This window comes from Carettochelys insculpta, chromosome 17 (assembly GCF_033958435.1).
Source record: "Carettochelys insculpta isolate YL-2023 chromosome 17, ASM3395843v1, whole genome shotgun sequence".
NCBI lineage: Eukaryota > Metazoa > Chordata > Testudines > Carettochelyidae > Carettochelys > Carettochelys insculpta.
The window spans coordinates 33,214,270-33,238,727 of NC_134153.1; the positions used below are offsets into that span (position 1 = coordinate 33,214,270).

Genomic DNA, 24,458 nt, shown 5'->3' on the forward strand with positions numbered 1-24,458 from the left:
TTAACAGTGTTACTGGGGTGTACTCTTTTTTTTTTTTTTTTAAATAAAGTTGAGAAACATTACATTGGAATATATAAATCCTGAATGATCGTGACACAGACTGTTCAGTTTCTTAAAGGACCCATTTTAAATTAATTTTTATAAGTTAATCGATTTACATGTAAATTCTCAGAATATTAATTCTGTGAGTGCTGTGATTTCAGGGGGTACAATATTTTGGATTCCTTATACATAAATTGGTTGAACTTTAAGTGTAAAATCAGCCTTAACTGTGGCACTGCAGTTCATGCCTCCGTATAATAAATGGTATGATTTTGGATTATGGCATTCTTATATGCATAATATTTAATTTCCGTTCTGTAATATAATAGAGCTGGTCATTATAGAAAAAGGGTTAAAGGCAGGGAAATGTAATTAATGCAAATAAACATAGGTTTATGAAAAACACATACTGTCACACTAACTTGGTAGCTCTTTTTTTTTTAAATGAGATGGTGATTTGGTTGATAAAAGTAATAATGTTGATATAGTATTACTTACTTACTACCATCTGGCATTTTGGTTAAAAACACTGGAATGGTATACAATTAACACAGATTAAAAGCAGACTAATTTATAGGTCTCAAAGGGTGCATCTACACTAGGAACTAACTTCAAAGTTAAGCACTACATCAGAGTAGCCAGCAGAGAGTCTTGGAACTTAACTTTGAAGTAGGCAGCCCAACTTCGAAGCCTTTACTCCATTCCCAGGGATGGAGTAGTGCTCTGCTTTGAGGTTTAACTTTGAAGTAGGGTGTGTGTAGACTCTCTATTTCAAAGTTGCTTACTTCGAAGTTGGACTTTGAAGCAAGTAACTTTGAGGTTATTTTTATAGTGTAGAGACAGCCAAAGTTTATTTATAAATAACTTTGGTTGCTGGATGCACTTTAGAAATTGGTTCTTGACCTCTCCCATCACGTCTGGGGCCGTTCTCCCTTCACCCAACCTCTACTTGTCCTGTGGCAGGAACTTGACCACTGTTTGCCTACCCTGGTTGGCTGTTGGGCCTTCAGAGAAGTCTGGCCTGAAGGTGTTCAGGCCTTGAGGCGCTGACGCCTGATGTGCCAAAGGGCAAAATGCGCCATTGCTTGGACGACATTTGCGGCTCCAGAACAAAATTACTGTTGCCCTTCAGCTCTGGGGAGATTACCATCTGGTCCTTGACGCCATAAGGGCCTTCTTGAAGGAGGGTAAAGGGACCGGGAGGAGAGACACTATGGGCTACCAGCGGGCCTGTGGCTTCCGTGATGCCCTGCTCACATTTGGGGTGGGTCATGGATTGCTGCGAGGCTCAATGGTGTCTGCTGGTGCCCCCTCCAGCGAGGATCTTGTGCAGCCCTCACGATACCACTGTTCATCTTTGCCACTTTAAGCACCAGGGGCCACAGGTTGGGTCTGCACAGTTGTCGGGTGCTCTCCTTCCTTTGGATGAGGGGGTACACGGTCATTTTCCTGCAGGAGACCCACACTCCTCCAGCCTCTGAAGCCAGGTGGGGGCTGGAGTGTGGGGATGGGGTCTACTTCAGCCCCCTGGTAGTCCCATCAAGCCAGGTCGGCAACCCTGTTCTCCCCAAGCCTGCAGCCTACGGTGCTGGGGAGTGTTGAGTTTGTGCCGGGTCACCTGTTGTACTTGCAGGCTCGGGTGGATGGGCTCCCATTGCATTTGGTCAATGTCTATGCCCCAGTCTCGGGCTACGAGGAGACATGTTTCTTTCAGTGGGCATTGGCTGTGCTCACCACTGTGGATTCTTGCAAGTGCCTGTTCCTGGGCGGGGACTTCAACTGCACCCTTGAGGAATTGGAATTCATGGGGACCGAGCAGTGCCTGGCCTTCACAGGTGTTCTCCAGAAACTGATAGACTGTCACTCCTTTGTGGACATCTAGCGCAGCCACCACCTGGATGCGGACACTGTGTTCACCTTTGTCCAGGTAGAGGGTCAGCAAGCCATCCCACTCCCGGTTGGATCACATCTGTATTTCCTATCAGCCTCTTTCGCAAGCCTGCTCCTCCAGTGTTGAGCCAGCCCTGTTCTCCGACTACTGCTTGGTGGCTGTGATGGCTTCCCTTCCTTTGGGGAAGCTGGGGCTGGCCTGCTGGCATTTAAACAATAGCTGCCTGGGGGATGTGGGCTTTGTGGCATCCTTCCAGTTCTGACTGGCCTGGAAAGGGCAACAGTGAGCCTTTCCCTCAGTACAGTGGTGGTGGGATGTGGGGAAGGTGTACATGCAGCTCTTCTGCCCTGACTATACCTGGGGGGCCAGCCAGTGGTGGGATGTGGCGATAGAGCAGCTGGAATGGGAGGTCTTGGAGTTGGAGAGGTGCCTGGCCACTGACCTGAGATATCTGTCCCTCTGAGGCATGTACCAGGAGAAGTGGGCACTTGGATCATGGTCATACCAGTGCAGCTTGGGCGTGCTCATGAGCTTGGTGCCCTGTCCACCCTGGTTGCTACTGAGCTGCCCAGACCTCCTGTTGCAGGATCACAGCCGACTTTTGCATCCCCGTCCTGTGTCTCTGCATGATTGTTCAATGTTCGAATGAGCGGAAGTGCACCCACTCAGAGGAAGTTTAACAGATCCTCCTGGATATCAGGAAGCCACCTACATGCCTGACATATCAGGTGAAGTGGACATGGTTCTCCCTGTGGGCATCGGAATGCAGTTGATCTCTGGGCCATGCCCCATTCCAGATCATCTTTGGTTCTTCTTCGAATGTCCCAGTGGGTGCTCCACATTAGGTGTCGGGCTCGTCCGGCGCCACAGATCGGATCTTCCAAGCAGTTTCTGCCGGACCGCGCATGCGCTGGTGCGCGCTGCTCCCTTGCGCGCTCCTGGCCACGTGCGCGATCCGGTCCCCGCCAGTTCCTCTTAACCGCTGTCGGCTGCAGACGGAATCCGACTAGGCTACGGCCAAGTTAGCGTATTCAATGGTTTTAACTGTTTTTCTTTAGAGTTTTCAAGTTCTTAGGCTACTGTTAAGTTAGCCAGTTGTTATTTTCAAAAAAAAAAAAAAAAAGAAACAACAAGCGGGACGGCATTCAGTCCAGTCCTAGTAACAAGCGCAGCACCGGAGGCCAGGAGCCTACGGCCATTAGCCCTCCTGCCACGGCAGGCTATCGGAGAGGGGGAAAACAGCACAGAGAATGTGCTAAGTACCCCGTTAACAACTGAAAGACTCACCAACAATGTCCTCTTGAGGATTCAAGAAATGTGAGTCTTGCCGAGAGGCAATGCCAGCATCTGATGGGCACAGTCACTGCATAAGGTGCCTGGGGGAGTCGCATGTCACGCAGAAATGCTCCTTCTGTGCAAAATTAACAGCCAGAGCAAGGAAGGACAGGGAGATGCGGCTTAAAATGCTGCTCTTCGACAACACCCTCCAGCCAGACGTGCCGGAGCGGCCGCAGCAGGAGGGACCCTCCGGGGCCCATAAAAGGAAAGCCGCCTCCCTCACCCCATCAGCGCAAAAACGGAGGAAAGTCTCCCCAGCCCGATCCCTGCCGGCAGCAACAGGGAGCGGGATGGGAGGAGCGCACAGCCCCCAGCTGCAGCAACAGCTGATTGGCGGCGGCACGGAGAGCCATGTGGAGGTGGCTCAGCCTCCGATAATCAAACAGCCGCCCCGCACCGCAGGCAGGGCGGTGGCTAAACAAGCGCCGGTACTGGCGGCACCACAAGCAGCGGCACCAACCCCCGGGGAACCGGCGGTGCAGAGCGCGCAGGCACGCAGTCTGCAGGCACCGGAGGACACCACCCATGCGCCACTGCCCATAAGCGTGCCGCGGACGGGGCCGAGATCCCCTACACGTCAGGGGGCGGAGCTACCCCCTCAAGGGAGGGGGAAGGCTGCACACAAAACAAAGCACCGCAGCCCCTCTCCAGACAGGGCTGCAGAGTTGCTTTCTCTCAGCCCTCCGCTCATGCTGCAGACTCCAACTAGAAGGCAGGGGTCCCCCCAGCCTACCCGGAGCCCCCGTCTCCATTTTTACAACCAGCCTCGCCCTGGCTGGGACCACCTTCACCCTTCCTGGGGTTTGAGCCGCTAGAATACTATCACAAATCACTCTCTCCAGCGTCCCAGGTCTCTCGACGATCTCGCTCCCCCAGATGCAGAGGGTATGCACCAAGGGAGTGGTCTAGGTCACCTTCCCAAGAACAGTGCCCATGCTGCCATGGTCGCCCCTGTCACGCGGGGCATAGACACCACCGGCAATCTACCAGGGAAAGATCCCCACAGACGGTCCCGTATCCCCGAGGGCAATCGCGAACGGGGACAGAGACTCAAGTATCTCAGGGGGAACTGGTTATGGCACCCTGAGATTTTCCCTTGCAAGCTTCCAGCGAGTGGATGTACCATCACCCACAGGAACCGGAAGGGTCCAGAGAGGCGTACCCTAGCGGTTCCTCGCTCTCCTCCCCGGACGAGGCTACGGCCCCGGGGGACGTCCATCCTCCGGACGATCTCAAACAGTTTCAAGAGCTGTTTAAGAGGGTGGCCTTCACGCAAGGCATCCAGACAGCAGAGGTGCAAGAGAAACACCATAAGCTCCTCAAAAATCTGAGACCTCCGGCCTCCTCCAAAATAGGAATACCGCTTGATGAAGCAATCTTGGAGTCCGCCACTATGATATGGCAGACCCCGGCGACTATTCCCCCTGTCCACAAGAGAGCGGATAAGAAATACCTCATGCCGGCGAAGGGCATGGAGTTCCTGTTTAGCCACCCACAACCAAATTCCTTAGTGGTGGAGTCGTCGCAACAAAGATCAAAGACATCTCAATTCAAGACAGGGGGAACAGACAAAGATGCCAAGAAGCTAGAGCTGTTTGGCAGAAAGGTCTACTCCTCCTCCACTCTACTGTTGCGAATGGCAAATTATGCAGCGCATCTAGCGAACCATAATTTCGACAACTACACTAGGTTAACCTCCCTCATGGACTCGCTTCCAGAGGACAAGAAACTGGTGCTCAAGGCCATCGTGCAAGAAGGCTACGCGGCCTCGAGGACGGGAGTTCAGATCGCCCTGGATGTTGCGGACACAGCAGCGCGCTCCACAGCTACGGCAGTGGTGATGCGAAGGGAGTCCTGGCTCCAGACTTCGGGTATACCGAGGGATCTGCAGGCAAAGATAGTCAATCTTCCCTTCGACTCGCAGAAGGTGTTTGCTGAATCAACTGACTCGGTCCTTCATTCCAGTAAAGATTCAAGAGCCACACTTAGGACCCTGGGGATTTACACCCCTCCATAGAGAGAGAAAAAGTACTACCCTCAACAAAGATGGTACCAGTACCAGCAACAGCGTCCCCAGTACCACAGGGGTTACGAGCAAGGGCGACATCAACAGCACCAGCAGTACAGAACTCCCAGGCGACGTTCCCAACAGAGCCGTGCGTCCTTGGGGCAGGGCCAAAGGCCACAAGTTTGACACACAGATCCAGGGCTGCGCCATCACTACCATCGCACAAGGTCATCCGAAGCGATTATTCCACCATCGCCTCCGACCATTCTACGACCAGTGGCAAAGGATCACCACAGACAAATGGGTGCTGGAGATCATAGCCACGGGGTACACCATCCCCTTCCAGTCGCTCCCACCGCCACGACCTCCACCCAGGCCCCACCTCCAGGAGGCCTCCCACGTAGCGAGGCTCAAGCAGGAGGTAGACCATCTCATGCTCATAGGGGCAGTGGAAAGAGTGCCGGAGCAACTGCAAGGGAAAGGGTTCTACTCGAGGTACTTCCTCACGGAGAAAAAGACAGGAGGCTGGAGGCCCATCTTAGATCTTCGAGGCCTCAACCGGTACCTGCGCAAGCAATGCTTTCGGATGATCACAATCGCCTCCATCCTTACGGCACTAGACGATGGAGATTGGTTCGCAGCCCTCGACTTACAAGACGCGTATTTTCACATAACTATCCTTCCGGCTCACCGACGATTCCTCCGGTTCATGGTGGGCAAAGAACATTTTCAATACAAGGTCCTACCGTTTGGCCTCTCCTCGGCCCCCAGAGTCTTCACCAAGACCTTGGCAGTGGTGTCAGCCTACCTGCACAGACAGGGGGTATTTATATTCCCGTATCTGGACGACTGCCTACTCAAAGGGGCCTTGAAGGAGGAGGTACTACGCATGATACGCATCACAGCAGGCACGTTCTCTTCGCCCGGCCTGGTTATCAATCTGGCAAAATCAAAGAGAGACCCCACACAGGACATAGAGTTCATAGGGGCACACATAAATTCTATTACAGCGAGAGTGTATCTACCAGAGACTCGCTTTCGGGCCATCGGCTCCCTCGTGCAAGTCATCACCTTAAGCCCTACGGTGCCGGTCCTGACGTGCTTACAGCTGCTGGGCCACATGGCAGCAGCGACGTTCGTAGTACAGAACGCCAGGTTACACATGCGCAGCATGCAGCACTGGCTGGCGAGTGGATACAAACCGGCAGCACACACCGTTCACAGGGTGGTGTCGCCCACAACAGAGGTGCGCAAATCCCTGCAATGGTAGGTAAACCCCAAGAACTTGCTAACAGGGGTACCCTTCCACCAACCACAAATATCGGTTTTTCTTACTACAGATGCCTTCCTCATAGGGTGGGGAGCACACATGGGCGAAGAGGTGACTCAAGAGCTGTGGTCCTCCACGGAGCAGTCACTGCACATAAATATACTGGAGCTCAGAGCAGTGTTCAACGCCTGCAGACACTTTCGAGACCATATACAAGGCAAAGTAGTCGGGATCAGTACAGACAATACCTCCACCATGTTTTATATAAATCGGCAAGGAGGAGCTCGGTCCCGTGCCTTATGTGCGGAAGCAGTCCGGTTATGGAACTGGTGTATCGCCAACAATATAACCTTGAAAGCCTTGTACTTACCAGGCGCTCACAATGTGAAGGCAGACCAGCTGAGCAGGCGTTTCGCGCTCACGCACGAGTGACAGATCCGTCCCGATCTGCTACGACCGATTTTTCACGCATGGGGTTTTCCCCAGATAGACCTGTTTGCCACTCAACACAACAAGAAGTGCCCACGATTCTGCTCCAGGGCAGGACTGGGACGGGGGTCCCTGGGAGACGCATTCGCGATCTCGTGGAGGGGCCCCCTGCTTTACGCTTTTCCTCCCACAGTGCTGATCCACAAAGTCTTGCAGAAAGCCAGGAGGGAAGGAGCCTGCATGATCCTGATAGTCCCAACGTGGGATCGACAGCAATGGTTCCCCCTACTCCTGCGCATGTCGGACTGTCCACCGATGCCCCTTCCGGTGGCGCCGGATCTGCTCACGCAAGCCCAGGGGTCCATAGTGCATCCGCACCCCCAAGGCCTGTGACTACAAGCGTGGTTAATCCATGGCTCAGCTCCCTAGAGAGCACATGTACGGAGGAAGTGCAGCAGGTCCTAGAAAGTAGCAGGAGGACTTCCACCAGGAAGACCTACAAGCAGAAATGGACTCGCTTCACAGCATGGTGTTCTACCAAACAGCTAGCCCCCCTTTCGGTGCCTATACCTGTAATATTAGAGTATTTACTGGACCTCAGGAGAGGAGGACTCTCACTATCCTCATTAACGGTCCACCTTGCCGCCATTTCGGTGTTCAGACACGAAGAGGAAGGGCACACGGTGTTTGCCCATCCCATGGTTACCAGGTTCCTCAAAGGGTTGGTAAACCTATACCCCCCTCGGAAACCGCTTCCACCTTCGTGGAACTTGGACCTGGTGCTTACTGTGCTAACGGGACCACCGTTCGAGCCCTTGGCCACGTTTACCCTCCGCTTCCTTACGATAAAGACGACCTTTCTTCTCGCAGTCATGTCAGGTCGCAGGGTGAGCGAGCTTGCGGCAGTTATGGCAACGCCACCCTGCACTGTTTTTTCCAAGGAGGCGGTAACCATACGGCTGCATCCAGCCTTTGTTCCTAAAGTTTCTTCTGAGTTTCACATTAACAAACCTATTGTTTTACCCTCGTTTTATCCAAAGCCTCGTAAGTCTAACAAAGAGGCACGCCTACACCTCTTGGACGTGAGGAGGGCGCTAGCCTTCTATATAGACAGGACCAAGTCCTTCCGGAAAACGGATAGACTCCTAGTCTCTCTCGCTCCCAAATCGAAAGGAGAAGGTCTCTCGTCACAGAGAATCTCGAAGCACATCGTACCCTGCATAAAAATGTGCTACGAACTCAAAAAGACTCCTTTACTGGCCACGCCCAGGGCTCATTCCACTAGGGCGGTGGCAGCATCAACAGCCTTTTTCAAGGGCGTTGTGCTAAAAGACATTTGCAGAGCGGCGACCTGGTCATCCTGTGACACCTTCGCCAAACATTACGCCCTTCACAGGGTATTCCAAGAGGATACCCGTCTCTCGACAGCGGTCCTCTCGGGGACAAGCTGCACATAATCCGATTACCCACCTCCTATCTTGGGTTACTGCTGGGTAGTCACCTTAATGTGGAGCACCCACGGGGACACTCGAAGAAGAAAGAAAGGTTACTCACCGTAGTAACGGTGGTTCTTCGAGATGTGTCCCCGTGGGTGCTCCACTCCCCGCCCATCCTCCCCACTTCGGATCTCTGTTTAGTGGTTTGCAGGAGCATCCAAGGCGGTTGGTCAAGGAACTGGCGGGGACCGGATCGCGCATGTGGCCAGGAGCGCGCAAGGGAGTGGCGCGCACCGGCGCATGCACGGTCCGGCAGAAACTGCTTGGAAGATCCGATCTGCGGCGCCGGGCGAGCCCGACACCTAATGTGGAGCACCCACGGGGACACATCTCGGAGAACCACCATTACTACGGTGAGTAACCTTTCTTTACCTGCTGCACCTTGAGAACCAGAGGTTGGTGCACTCATCCATCCGAGTGCACCTTGCTGACATACATGCTTTTCATGAGCCGATCCAGGGGCAGACGGTCTTTTTGCATTATTTGATGGTGCGGTTTCTGTGGGGCCTTGAGAGGCTCTAATGGCAGATTTGGGACCCCATCTCACAATGGGACCTCCATGCTGCTCTTCTCCTGGCTCAGTCCTCCCTTTGAGCCGTTTGGTTCCTGCTGACTGTCCCATGTGTCATGGAAGGTGATGTCCTTTGGTATGATGGGTGTCAGAGGTGAAAGCTCTGAGCTCAGATTCGCTGTACAGCCTTCCATAAAGACATAGGATCTAGCTGTAGCTGTGTCATGCTTTGCTGCAAAAATTGTCTGCCTTCCATGTTAACAAGGACAAATTCTTACCAGTCTTCTGCTCCACCTCTCAGGGGTAGGCAGAAAAGCAGCGTTCCTCACCCTGGATGTCAGAAAGGCATTGGCATTCCACTTGGAGCACACCAAGCAATTCCATAAATTGATGCAGCTGTTTGTGACCACCACTGATAGAATGAAAGATTTGCTAGTGTCAGCTCAGCCGCTGTCCAAGTGGATCATCTCTTGTGTATGGACCTGCTATGATTTTGCGAGAGTTCCCCCCACGAGTCATTGTCTAAGCTCACTGAACTGGTGACCAGGCCTTGGCAATGACCTTTTTGGTGCCCATGCCAACCTATGAGGTCTGCAGGGTTGAAATGTGGTCATCGGTCCACATGTTCACATCTCACTACGGTATTATCCAACAGGCCAGATACGACACTGGAGCTGTCAGAGCTGTGCTATGATCAATACAGACATGAACTTTTTCCCTCTGCTATGGGTACTGGTTGGAGTCAGCTATTGTGGAATGGACATAAGCAAGCACTAGAAGAAAAGAAAACGTTTCTTTACTGGTGTTTGAGATGTGTTGCTCATGTCCATTCTGCCTCCGACGTTCCTTTATCATTTACTGTGCAACAACTGTTATGCTGTGCCATGGAGGCACTGCTTCAGGTGTCACTGTGGCTGGTCCCATATGAGTACCTCTGTGAGGAAAATGTCCAGCACTGATGCATGTTGAAAACACTCACACCTATTGTGGAATTGATGTCAGCAACACATTTTGAACACGAGCTACAAAAGAAAGCTATCTTGTACTTGAACTGTTTTATATAAAGCACATTAAAGTTTTACATAATTGTGTTCAAAAATATATTTCTATAAAAATATAGAGGAAAAATGTCACAGTAGTGAGTCTGAAAAAGATTTGGCAATCATGATGGATAAATCATTATAAGCTCCCAGTGTGATTCTGTGGACAGAGTAAATATAATCCTGGGATTTTGAATAGTATCAGACAGAGTATTTTGCCTCTGTATTTGGCACTGTTGTGATCATTGCTCAAATGCTGTATTCCTTTCATGTGCCATACTTCAAGAAGGATATTGATAAATTGGAGGAGGTTGAGATTAACTTGATTAGTCTATAAATTTTTATTTGTGGAACAGTTATTTAATATTAGGCTTTTCGCTATATTAGAGAAAAGTAAAAGATTAGAGTTTGGTTGGAAGGCTGGACAAATTCAGGCTTGGAAATAAGGTGTTAATTTTTAATAGTGACAAATTAATCATTGAAACAGTTTATCCAGGTTTTGTGGTGGATTTTCCATAGCTGATAATTTTTAACTCAGGATTGGATATTTTTTCCAAAAGATCTGTTTTAGGGACTATTTTGGAAGTTCTTTGCCTTGTATTACATAGGAGGCTAGGTTAGATGGTCACAGTGATCCCTTTTAGCTTTAGAATCTGTAACGGGAATAGATTACAAAACATTTGGATTAGCATGACACAAAAACTAGGGGTCATCAAATGAAATTAATAGGTAGCAGGTTTAAAATGAACAAAATGAAGCACTTCTTAATACAATGCATGGTTAACCTCTTGGACGCCTTGCCAGAGGATGTTGTGAAAGTCAAGACTATAAGGCTACATTTAGACCGCATTTCTATCTTGGAATAATTTGCACAATGCAGATTGTGTAAAGAATTTCAAGATACTTTATTTTGAACTTGGTGAAGTCCAAATGGTACCAAAGTTCAAAATGAGCGTCTATTTTGGAGGTTTCATTAGCCCTCTCACAACGAGCACTATTTTGAGCATGGAGAGAATTCGTGGAGTTATTTCGGGATGCATTTGTACCCGAAATAACAACTGCAGTCTAGATGTCGCCTAACAGCATTCAATAAAAGAGCAAAATAAATTCATGGAGAATAATTGTATCAGTGGTTATTAACCAGGATAGGCAGGATTGGTGTTCCTGAGCCTCTGTGAGAAGCTGGGAATGGACTACCAATGATGGATCCCTGGATTGCCTGTTCTGTTTGTTCTCTCTAGGGTACCTGGCTTTGTCCACAGTCAGAAGGCAGAACAGTGTGTTCTTCTTCGAGTGGTCCCAGTGGGTGCTCCACAGTTCCACAGTAGGTGTCAGGCTCGCCCGGCGCCGCAGATCGGAATTCTTCTAGCAGTTTCCACTGGATCGCACATGCGCCGATGCACGCCGCTCCTTTGCGCGCCCTTGGTCATGTGTGCGATCCGGTCCCCGCCAGTTCCTTCTCAACCTCCAACGGCTGCAGATGGAATCTGCTCCGGCTCTAAAGCCTGAGACAGATAAGATAGTTATTTTACTTGTTAGCTCGTTGTTTTTACTATTATACAAAAAGAAAAAAAAAAGTGGGGGAAAAAAAAGCATACAAAATAGTAGAGAGAAGAGGAACGGAAGGGAGAGGGGCGGACAAAGAAGGCTGTTTAAGCTGTCCGCTACCCTGAAGGCCGTGAATGTTATTTGGGTTGTAGAACGCACTGATTAGCGTCTAAGTACCCTATTAACAGTAAAGACTCACCATGATGGCTACCTCGGGATTTAAGAAGTGTGAGTCATGCCGCAAGGCTGTGCCGGCCTCTGATGGGCATAGTGAGTGCATTTGTTGCCTGGGGGAGTCCCATGTTACCCAGAAGTGTTCGCACCGCGCTAAGCTTACAGCCAGGGCCAGGAAGGACAGAGAGATGAGGCTCAAAATGATCTTGTTTGATAAGGCCCTCCAGCCTGAGCCGCTGGAGAAGCCTCACACAGAAGGGCCCTCTGGGTCACAGAAAAGGAAGGCGGCGTCTTTGACCCCCTCTGTGCAAAAGAAGAGGAAACTCTCCTCGGCTCGATCCTTGCCGGCGGTTCCAGCAAGCAGGATGAGCAGAACGCAGAGCCCTCAGCCGCGGGCTGATGAAAGCAGCAGCGCAGTTGCGCACGTGGCCGAGGCTGGGCCTCCAACTATGCAGCAGTCGGCATGGAGGGCGCCGGGGCGCCAGCGCGGCAAGTGCCGGAATCGGCAGTGCCACCTCACGCGGCACCGGCTATCACGGCGCAGGGGCACCCAGCACGGGGCCCAGCGGCGCCGGAGGAAGCTACCCGCGCAGCACCGCTTGTGACAGTACCGAGCGCGGCACCGATAGCGGGGCTGAGATCCCTGGCATGGGAGGGGGCAGCGCCCACCCTGCAGGGGCGGGGGAAAGCTAGAGCCAAAACCCGGCACCTCAGTCCATCTCCAGACAGGGCTGCGATGCCCTTATCACCCAGCGCCGCGCCCCCCCCCCCCCCCCCCCCCCCCGAGATACACACACCGCGTCGTTGGGTGGCAACTCCACCGGCTTATTTCGGACCTCCCTCTCCGTTCCTCCAACGACCTTCGCCTTGGCTCAGGCCTCCTTCACCCTTTTTGGGCATGGATCCCTATGAGTACTATCACAAACGGGCTTCAGTGGTCCAGATCTCCATCACCGGGCCCTTGTCCATGTTGTTATGGCCGTCCTCATCATACTGAACACCGACATCAGACGTCTAGATCCAGGGGCAGATCCCCTCCCCCTCCTCACCAATACTCCTGTGTTCACTCTTCCTCTGGGAGAGGAACGCAGCTGTCCCAGGGAGAGTTAGGTCCAGAGTTCCGAGACTTTCCTTCACAACCCACGAGGGAGCAAGCATATCAGCGAACTCAGGAGCCAGAGGACTTGGGGGAGGTTTATCCCAGCGGTTCCTCCTCATCCTCCCCAGATGAGGCAGTTGTCCCCCAGGGATGTCTCCCCTCCAGATGACCTTAACAATTCCAAGAGCTGTTCAAAAGAGTAGCATACACGCAGGACATTCAAATAGCAGAGGTACAGGAGAAGCATCATAAACTCCTGAAAAATTTGAGACCCCCGGCTTCATCTAAAATCGCTATCCCACTGGCCGAAGCCATTATCAAGTCAGCCACTAACATATGGCAGACTCCGGCCTCTATTCCGCCCACGAATAAAAGGGCAGGTAAGAAATACTTCGTCCCAGCCAAGGGCATGGAATTCCTGTTTAGCCACCCACAGCCCAATTCTTTGGTGGTCGAATCGTCCCAGCAGAGGTCGAAGATGCCTTAATACAAATCAGGGGGGTCAGATAAAGATGCTAAGAAATTAGAGCTGTTTGGCAGGAAGGTCTACTCCTCCTCTACCTTATTACTGAGAATGGCAAATTACGCGACACATTTATCAAACCATAACTTTGACAATTACTCTAGACTCACCCCTCTCATGGATTCCCTCCTGGAGGACAAGAAGCCAGTGTTAAAGGCGATCGTCCAGGAGGGCTACGCGGCCTTGCGAACAGGAGTTCAGATTGCCCTGGACGTGGCGGACACAGCGGCACGCTCAACAGCCGCAGCAGTGGTAACGTGTAGGGAATCCTGGCTCCAGACGTCTGGTATACCCCAGAGATCTACAGGCGAAGATCGTGGATCTTCCCTTCGACAAGCAAAAGCTGTTTGCAGAATCGACCGACTCGGTCCTCCACTCTAGCAAAGATTCGAGGGCCACACTTAAGACCTTGGGTATCTATACTCCTCCATACAAGAAAAAGGAGTTCTATCCTCAGCAAAGGCGCTACGCTTACTGACCACAATGTGCACAATATCAGCGAGGCTATGACCAAGGGCGCCATCAACAGCAGCAACAGTACAGGGCCCCCAGGCGGCGTTCTCAACAAAGTCGCACAACCTCGGGGCAAGCCCAGAGGCAGCAAGTTTGATGGGTATGTCGAGGACTGCACTATCAACACCATCGCTCAATGCCACTCTCACCTCATGTTCCATCATCACCTCAAACCGTTCCACTCCCAATGGCAAAAGATCACAACAGACAAATGGGTGCTGGAAATTATAGCCACGGGTTACACGATCCCCTTCCAGTCACTACCACCAACGAAACCTCCCACCCGGCCTATTCTCAGGGACCCCTGTCACGAGGCGAGGCTGAAGCAGGAGGTAGATCACCTCATGTTCATAGGGGCGGTGGAAAGAGCGCTGGAACAATTCCAAGGGAAAGGTTTTTACTCACGCTACTTCCTAACAGAGAAGAAAACAGGAGGCTGGAGGCCGATTTTGGACCTACGGGGCCTCAACCGATACTTGCACAAGCAGCGCTTCCGGATGATTACAGTTGCCTCCATACTTACGGGACTGGACGATGGAGACTGGCTTGTAGCCCTCGACTTACAAGACGCTTACTTTCATATAACAATCCACCCGGCACACAGACGCTTCCTCTGCTTCACGGTCGGCGGGGAACACTTCCAATACAGGGTTCTTCCGTTCGGCCTATCCTCAGCACCCAGAGTTTTTACCAAAACCCTGGCAGTGGTATCAGCTTACCTGCACAAGCAGGGTGTGTTTATTTTTCCATATCTGGACAACTGCCTACTGAAAGGGGCCTCAAAGGCAGAGGTCCTACACATGATACGCGTCACCATGAACACGTTTACTTCGCTGGGCCTAGTTATCAACCTTGCAAAGTCAAAGACCGAACCCACGCAAGATATAGAGTTCACAGGGGCGTGCATAAACTCTATCGCATCAAGAGTATACCTGCCCGATGCCCGCTTTCGCACCATCAGATCCTTGGTGCAAGTCATGATGCACAGCCCTGCGGTGCCGATCCTAACATGCCTGCAACTGTTGGGGCACATGGCGGCCGCCACGTTTTGTGGTACAGAATGCCAGGTTACACATGCGAAGCCTGCAGCACTGGCTGGCAAGTGTTTACAGACCGGCAGCCCATTCTGTCCATAGGGTAGTATCGCCCACGATGGAGGTACAGAAGTCGCTAGCGTGGTGGGCAGATCCCAAGAACCTGCTAGTGGGAGTGCCCTTCCACCAACCACAAATTTCCATTTTTCTTATAACCGACGCCTCCCACACAGGATGGGGAGCGCACATTGACAGCAAGGTGATGCAAGGGCTATAGTCCCCTGCGGAACAGACACTGCACATAAATGTAGTGGAGCTCAGAGCAGTGTTCAATGCATGCAGACATTTTCAGAAATACCTGCACTGCAAAGTAGTCGGGATCAATACCGACAATACCTCCACCATGTTCTACATCAATCGACAAGGAGGGTCACGGTCCCGTGCGCTATGCGCAGAAGCAGTCCGATTGTGGAATTGATGCATTGCCAACAACATAACGTTGAAAGCCTCGTACTTGCCGGGTGCCCACAACGTGAAGGCAGATCAACTGAGCAGGCGCTTTGCACTCACGCATGAATGGCAGATCCACTCCGACCTGCTACAACGTATATTTCACACCTGGGGGTTTCCCCAAGTCGATTTTGTTTGCCTCCCAGCGCAACAAGAAGTGCCCTCGGTACTACTCCAGAGCAGGAATAGGGTGGGGGTCCCTGGGGGACGCCTTCGTGATCTCATGGAAGGGCCCTCTACTCTACGCGTTTCCCCCCCACAACATTTATTCACAGGGTTCTGCAGAAAGCCAGAAGGGAGAGAGCTCGCATGATACTCATAGTTCCAACTTGGGACCGACAACAATGGTTTCCCTTGCTTCTGCGCATGTCGGATCGTCGTCCACTCCCCCTACCAGTAGTGCCGGACTTACTCATGCAGGCTCAGCGGTCCATAGTGCACCCGCACCCTCAGGGACTCCACCTACAAGCATGGTTAATCCATGGCTCAGTGCCTTAGAGAGCACGTGTACGGAGGGAGTAAGGCAAGTCTTAGAGTGTAGCCGAAGGACCTCCATCAGGAGGACTTACAAACAGAAATGGACACGCTTTACCACCCGGTGCTCTTCCAACAGTTAGCTCCTGTTGACGTTCCTATAACTGTAATTCTAGAATACCTGCTGGACCTCAAACGAGATGGGCGCTCTCTATCCTCGCTAAAGGTCCACCTCGCAGCTATATCAGCTTTTTTGGCACAAAGAGGAAGGGCCCACCGTATTCGCCCATCCTGTCGTCACAAGGTTCTTGAAGGGGCTCGTAAACCTGTACCCTCCTCGAAAACCGCTACCAGTGTTGTGGAGTTTGGGCTTGGTACTCCACACGCTATCGGGGCCACCCTTCGAACCATTAGCCACGGTACCCCTCTGACAACTTACCGTGAAAATGACCTTCCTTGCGATTACGTCAGCCCGCAGGGTGAGCAAGCTCACAGCAGTGATGGCAACGCTGCCCTGCACAGTATTCTCCAAGGAGGCGGTGATCTTACGGTTACACCTAGCCTTCGTTCCGAAAGTTTCCTCAGAGTTCCACATTAACGAACCAATAGTATTATCCTTGTTTTACCCGAAGCCTCACAGCTCCAGCAAGGAGGCGCGCGTGCATCTCCTAGATGTGAGGAGGGCGTTGGCCTTTTACATAGACAGAACTAAGCGCTTCCGGAAAACGGACAGGCTTCTCGTGTCTCTCACTCCCAGGTCGAAAGGGGAAGGCCTCTCTTCACAGAGAATTTCAAAGCACATTGTGTCCTGTATAAAACTGTGCTATGAGCATTGAAAGACCCCTTTGCTAGCCCTGCCCAGGGCTCACTCCACTAGAGCGGTGGCGGCATCAATGGCCTTCTTCAAGGGAATCGTGTTGAAAGACATTTGCAGAACGGCTACTTGGTCATCCTACGACACCTTCGCCAAGCATTACGCCCTGCATCGGGTGTTCGATGAGGATACCTGTCTGTCGACAGCAGTCCTCTCGGGGGCAAGCTGCACATAAACCCATTACCCACCTCCTTACTTGGGGTTACTGCTGGGTAGTCACCTACTGTGGAGCACCCACGGGGACCACTCGAAGAAGAAAGAGAAGTTACTCACTTGTAGTAATGATGGTTCTTTGAGATGTGTCCCCGTGAGTGCTCCACTACCCGCCCATTCTCCCCGCTTCGGATCTCTGTCCGGTGTTTTTCAGGAGCATCCGGGGCGGTTGGTCAAGGAACTGGCGGGGACTGGATCGTGCACATGACCGAGGGCGCGCAAGGGAGTGGTGCGCATTGGCGCATGCGCGATCCAGTGGAAACTGCTAGAAGAATTCCGATCTGCGGCGCTGGGCGAGCCCGACACCTCCTGTGGAACTGTGGAGCACTCACAGGGACACATCTCGAACCATCGTTACTACAAGTGAGTAACTTCTCTTTAGGTGGATCTTTGTTCTCAGCCGTTATTGGTGGTGTTATATATGTAGCAGTTATTTTTAATACAACACTAGAAAAGGACTGTACCTTTCCTGGAAAGGCATCATTGTATAACCTTTGTAGTTTTATTTAGAATGCAAAGTTCTTAAATAGTTTCAAAAATGTTTGCTTCTAAGTAATTGATAACTAAAGTGCTTTTTAAAATGTTTTATCCAAAGTTATAAATGAAATTGTGTAGAGAACTACAGTTTATAGATAAATATACTTGAAAGCAAAGTAGCTAAAAATTAGTTTTTCCTTTACTTATCTGTTGGGATCTGAATTCAGAGTTATGTGTCCTTTACAAAATTGGCTGCATTGCTAACTACAGCAATATAAAAAATACTGTTTCTTGTAACCAGTTTCTTACCCTAGAATCGGAGAACTCCTCAGGTATTTTAAGACAGGTTTGGACACCTTTTAAAATAGGTTTATTTATGATCTGTATGTCTACTTATGAATGATTTGGGATCTGTTAATTGCAGGGAAAAATAGTTATGCTTATAATTAAAAAAATCATAACAGTTGCAAATCTTTTCCTTCATTTGCCTACCAAGTCAGAGTTCAGGATTTCCCATATTGCCTATAGCTGTTTGGGGACTTGACATTGTCTACCACTTAGAACCCTTCTCCTACAGAGATAAGTTGTGGAGCTGGAGGAGTAAAAGGGCAGAACGTGGAACTTGAGTTGAATGTCAGTTGAAATCCGAAGAAGGTGTTTCTCAGGTTTGCAGTGCTAAGCTCTGTGAAGCACACCTGTAGCTGCTGTCAGGTGGAAACTCTGCTTCCTGCTTGCTACACTGCACAATAGAAAAGTATAGTGCTAATGTGCAATTGAATATTCATGAATTTTAGTAACTAAACTCCCTCACAAGCACTTTTTCACATGTTCACAAACCACCTTGATCCCTTGCCTAACAGAAGGGAAATCTGCAGGTAATCTGAAACTTTTGTGTGTCTTTGTTTTTGCTCATTTAGAGATGACCTCTGGCTGCACATATATCTGTGAGAATTTGCTGGAAAACTTTTAGTGCCTTAATCAGTCATAGGATAACTGCTGTAGTAGACTACCAGACTGCAAATAGAAGAGCATATCATGAACCAGATACGAGAAGTCCACAGTTAAGCCCCATGGAAGCCTATCTACCTGAGCATGACAGTCTCCTTTGATTTGACCTTTTAATTACACCCCACCCCCCTGTAGTAAGTACAGGCCCAGTATGAGGCCTTAGGCCTGAACCAAAGTAATGGTCAAGTCTTTGCTAACAGAAAGCAAAGTGCAGCTGTGAGGTAAAGGAATGCATTACTCACAGAAGTTGGCAAGAAGAAGGTTGCTGGTGCATAAACATATCTACCTAGCATATTGAAGTAGGTGCATGGTACCAGAACTCCCTACCCTGGAACATCCCACAGATAAGAAGGAATAGGCCAATACATCCCAATGACAAGGCAAAAGGGTAATATGATGGATAGAGTTGTTTTGTTCAACATGTACAAAGGGGGAGGCGGCACCTAACTACGTAGAAGGGGTGTACCTCAATACGTCAGGAGTGATGTGTAAGTTGTTTGTACCTGTGTATAAGAATGTAATCCTGGGACGTGGTCGGGGTCTGGCCGAGGGGGCAGTGAAAAGTCCCGCCACTGATTGAGCCGAGTCCATTGACCGTGGGTGCATATTTGTAGTATGCCCTGACTTAGACTAAGAAGTCTACAGGGAACTACTGTTGTATCCAATACGGCAATAAACCTGGCCGACGTGTCTTTGCACCTTACTAGACTGTGGTCATTGGGGGTTCGCTTCGAGTCTGCTGTGTCAGCTATCTGCAGAGCTAGGGCAGCGCACAGAGGGAACACACGCATGCAGCCGAGTGATACATTGGAGAGAGCAGAGCACCACGCTGGTGGCAACTCTGACGACACCCCCCAAAAAAAGAGGTGTTTTTATTAGTATTGATTAGTATCAGTAAATGCAGCCATATCTGTGGTATAACTGACTTGCATCCCATCACAGACTTGATTGATATTCTGAGGAAGAATGATAAATTATATAGTAAAAGCTTTATCTGGCACTTTAGCTGGAAAACTTTGTTACCTTGCATTGTGGCACTTCTGGCTGATGTCATCAGCAGGTGTCTTCTTCCCCCTCAGCCTGCCTCTGGCATTGCCGGGTGATGTCATCAGCAGGCGCCTCCTTTCCCTTTGCTTGAGCATCTGGCACATTCGGTTAACTGCTATTCCCCATGAGTGCTGGATAATAAAGCTTTCAGTGTAGTCAAATTCAGTGAGACACTCCTCCGCAGTAGGCAGTCATGGAGAATACTGAGAACCATTTTTTTCCCCATCTGCCCGTGTTCCCAAAGTGCACATCCATCCCTCTCAGATGGTTGCCTCTAAACTGGTATCTGATGGACACAAGAAATTTTCTACCATACCATAAAGATACAGGTAGCTTGCATTATGTTGTAGCAAAAATCAGACTGCGACAGTGAGGAGAAGCCTTTTTATACCTGGATGAGTGTGCACCTGAGACTCCATAGCCTTTATTTCCTTAGTTTTTGGTAGCAGAACTGTCAGTGGAGCGTATGTTTTTGTTTTGTTATTCGTTTTGATTTTGCCCAGCATCCTTGTGCTGCTGAAAGTTGTAGTGGAGCTATAGTTACTTTTTACAAAAGTGCTTATACCAGTGTAGCTGTCAGGGAACTGGAACAAGTTATATAATTATAAGAGCTTTTATATTGATAGAACTGTTTCTTCGCTAGGAACATTTGCTGCTTTAATTTTATTGATCTGGTTGAACTGTCAACTGTTGTCTAGTGTAGACTAGACCTTAGGAATCAGCAAAAAGAGGTGCTTTGTGTGGTTTTAAAGTAGAAGTGATTGATTCCATGACTTAAATCGTCCAACTACCTTAAGTGATCAACTAGGAAAGTCTGTTTTGTTCAGTGGTTCCCAAACTTTTTGGCATCATTCCCCCATTTTGATTTCTGAGAAACCCTCAACCCCCACCTCTTCTTTACCACCACCCAACCCTCCTTTTAACAAAACAAAACAAAAAAAAATCAATTTGTAATTTAAAATAAACACAACAACTTGATATAAAAATGTTATTTAAGATTAAAAAATAGTTTTTTTTGGCCCCTTGCGGGTGCCTGGTGCAGCACCAGCTGAGCTGCCCGAGCCCCACAAGCTGCCCACTTGAACCCCTCCCCTCCCCCAAAGCCAGGCACCACTAGCCTTCTGCTCTTACCCCATCCCCATCCTCCTCCCCCAAGTCAGGCACCCCCAGTCACCTTTTTAGGAGGCAGCTAGCTCCAAGATGGGTCTTCACCGTCTGTCCACTTTTTATAGTGGCTGCGCTGGGTGCCCACTTAAAATGGGAGGGGCTGAGAGCTGGAAGCAAAGGGTGGCTCTTTCTTGGGGTGGGGGAGTGATGTTGCGGCTGGGTTGGCTTGCTTCCCCCCCTCATCCAAATTTCTTCTCGCTTCCCCCCCTGCCCCCCTTCTCCAGTTTGGGAAACCATGATTTAGTTATTTGTTTTTGAGAGTTCAGCTTGGATGCTTTGTTGAGTAACCATTTGGTCAGATTGCCTTTCTATAGTGTGCGGTATTTGAAATGGCAATTATATGACCATTGAACCATGGTGTCCAACCAGTTCTGATGCATAGCCCTATTATTCTGAAAACCTATTTATTGTTCAAGCCAACTAGCCATGCTCAAAATAGACACAGGTGGCTAGTGGCTAGTGTATTGCACATCATAGCCCTAGACACTGGAGATGGAAATGACCTGCTATTGCAGCAAAGTGCGGCATTTTTTCCCTACTACTTTCTTCTGTTGTTTATACAGCTTAATTCTGGTGTCAAAAGGAATAAAATTTCCATTTATTCTTTTGGGGAGATTATTCCAAAATCATATGGAATGACTTGCCTTCATTTTTTCCTTGACCGTGTGTGGTGTTGGTACTGCATGTTCAGTTGAGATTGCATAATTTGCATGCAACATATAGGAAAAAACCCCCAGTATATATGTGAATATTAACAATAATTTGTAAACATAACTGTTTAAAAAGACAAAAAAAGTATCTTCTGTCACACCTGCCAAAAGCTGAGTTCAAGATTACGTTAGCCCTGGACAACTGCTGCGATAACAGCTTACCTAGAAATGATGACATGCTGTTCATTATTGCTCGGCAGTTCAAAATACACGTGTTGTAATGCTTCTGATTGTTTGTTTATCTACCTTCCTGTATAACATGCTTAACATGAGCAAAATATTGTTTTACAAGACATAAATTTCAAGTTTCTGAAGCTTTGCTTAAGTTTTCAACAATAATGTTGCATGTGTTACATTGAACTAATTTGATGTATACTTTTAAAGGATAACGATCATATCTGCTACTGTATTTGAATTCTTAAAGATAAAGATTCTGGTACAGTAGTTTTCTACCCTCAGGCTTTTGTGGGGTGATCAAATGGTTGGTGGGATTTAACTCAATAAAAAGGCATTCTAAACAGAACTCATACAGGTTCGAGTAATGAGAATAAAGCAATAGTTTCCCTTTATATTATAATATTTCTTTTGTGGAAGCTCGAGACCCTGTTTTCCTTCTTGGTGCAACTGAAAAATGTTTTCCCATCTTCATGTACCAGTAAATGAAATTTCCTTCCACTTCATTAAAGATCACATGTTATGAATAAAATACTTCAGATTTTTTTTTGTTGGCAGACTTTTTCATTTTACTAGCATGGCATTTTTTTCTATTTGTGCTGAAATTATCAAAATGATTTGAAATAAGCATCAGGAAGTTCTTACTGATACATTGTTCCTTTCTTAATTTTTCCTTCCCCTTTCTCCTAGCTGTCTGCCCGCTGTACAACCACAAAGGAATTCCTCTTCATTCTTGTTGTTAGTTTGCAGGAAATAATCATAGACTTATAGAATGCTAGGACTGGAGGGGACCTTGAGAGGTCATCGAGTCCAGCCCCCCTTCCCTCATGGCAGGACCTAGTACTGTCTAGGCCATCCCTGATAAATATTTATCTAACATGTTCTTAAATGTCTCCAGAGATGGAGATGCCACAACCTCCCTAGGCATTTTATTCCAGTGTTTGTCCACCCTGACAGTTAGGAACTTTTCCCTAATGCCCAACCTAAACCTCCATTTCTTCAAATTAAGCCCATTGCTGCTTATTCTATCATCAGAGGCCAAGAAGAACAAGTCTTCTCCCTCCTCCTTATAACACCCTTTTAGATACCTGAAAACTGCTATCATGTCTCCCCCGTCTTCTCTTTTCCAAACTAAACAAGCCCACTTCTTTTCAGCCTTTCTTCATAGGCCATGTTCTCTAGAACTTTGATCATTCTTGTTGCTCTTTTCTGGACCCTTTCCAATTTCTTCACATCTTTCTTGAAATGCAGCGTCCAGAACTGGACACAGTACTCCAGCTGAGGCCTAACCAGCACAGAGTGGAGTGGAAGAATGACTTCTCGTGTCTTGTTCATAACACACCTGTTTGCTTTTTTTGCAGCATCGTCACACTGACTCATATTTAACTTGTGGTCCACTGTAACCCCTAGATCCCTTTTTAGCATACTCGTTCCTAGATAGTCGCTTCCCATTCTGTATGTGTAAAACTGATTGTTCCTTCCTAAGTGGAGCACTTTGCATTTGTCTTTATTAAACTTCATCCTGTTTACTTCAGACCATTTCTCCAATTGGTCCCGATCATTTTGAATTTTGACCATATCCTCCAAAGCAGTTGTAACCCCTCCTAGCTTGGTATCATCTGGAAAATTAATAAGCATACTTTCTATGCCGATATCCAAATAGTTGATGAAGATATTGAACAGAACCGGTCCCAAAAAAGACCCCTGCAGAACCCCACTTGTTGTACCTTTCCAGCAGGATAGAAAACCATGAATAACTACTCTCCGAGTACGGTTATTGAGCCAGTTTTGCACCCAACTTCTAGTAGCCCCATCTAAGTTGTATTTGCGTAGTTTATTGGTAAGAATATCATGCGAGACCGTATCAGATGCCTTAGTAAAATGTAGGTATACCACATCCACTGCTTGTCCCTTATCCACAAGGCTCGTTATCTTATCAAAGAAAGCTATCAGGTTGGTTTGACATGATTTGTTCTTTGCAAATCCATGCTGGCTGTTCCCTATCACCTTACCATCTTCCAAGTGTTTGCAGATGATTTCCTTAATTACTTGTTCCATTATCTTTTGTGGCACAGAGTTAAACTGATTGGTCTGTAGTTTCCTGCATTGGTCTTGTTCCCCTTTTTTTAATAGATGGGCACTATATTTGCCTTTTTCTAGTCTTCTGGAATCTCTCCTGTCTCCCATGATTTTTATAAAGATGATAGCTAATGACTTAGATATCTCCTTCATCAGCTCCTTGAGTATTCTAGGATGCACTTCTGATGTATTTATAAAAAGTCGTCTTGTTTACCTTTATGCCTGTAGCTAATTTGAGCTCATTTTGTGCCTTTGCCTTTCTGATCACGTCCCTGCATTCCTGTGTTGTTTGCCTATATTCAGCCTTTGTAATTTGTCCTAGTTTCCTTTTTTTTTTAGTCCTTTTTTATTTAGAGATCATGCCATATCTCCTGGTTAAGCCAAGGTTTATTTTTACCATATTTTCTGTCTATCCTATGCAGCGGAATAGCTTGGTTTTGGGCCCTTAATAATGTCCCTTTGACAAACTGCCAACTCTCCTCGGTTGTTTTTCCCCTCAGTCTTGCTTCCCATGGGACCCTACCTACCAGCTCTCTGAGTATACCAAAATCCGCCTTTCTGAAATCCATTGTCTCTATTTTGCTGTTCTCTCTTCTACCGTTCCTTAAATTTGTGAACTCTGTGATTTCAAGATCACTTTCACCCAAGCTGCCTTCCACTTTCAGATTCTCAATCAGTTCCTCCCTATTTGTTAAAATCAAATCTAGGACAGTCCCCCCCCACCCCGGTAGGTTTTTCAACCTTCTGAAAAAGAAAGTTGTCTCCAATGCAGTCCAAGAAGTTACTGGATAGTCTGTGTGTTGCTGTGT

At 48.7% G+C, this 24,458-nt stretch overlaps 1 protein-coding gene across 4 annotated transcripts in view; it reads left to right on the forward strand.

Moving 5' to 3' along the window:
- The window catches only part of PHF20 (PHD finger protein 20), a 230,776-nt gene that overhangs the window by 64,375 nt on the left and 141,943 nt on the right, over nt 1-24,458 (forward strand). The window lies entirely within an intron of this gene.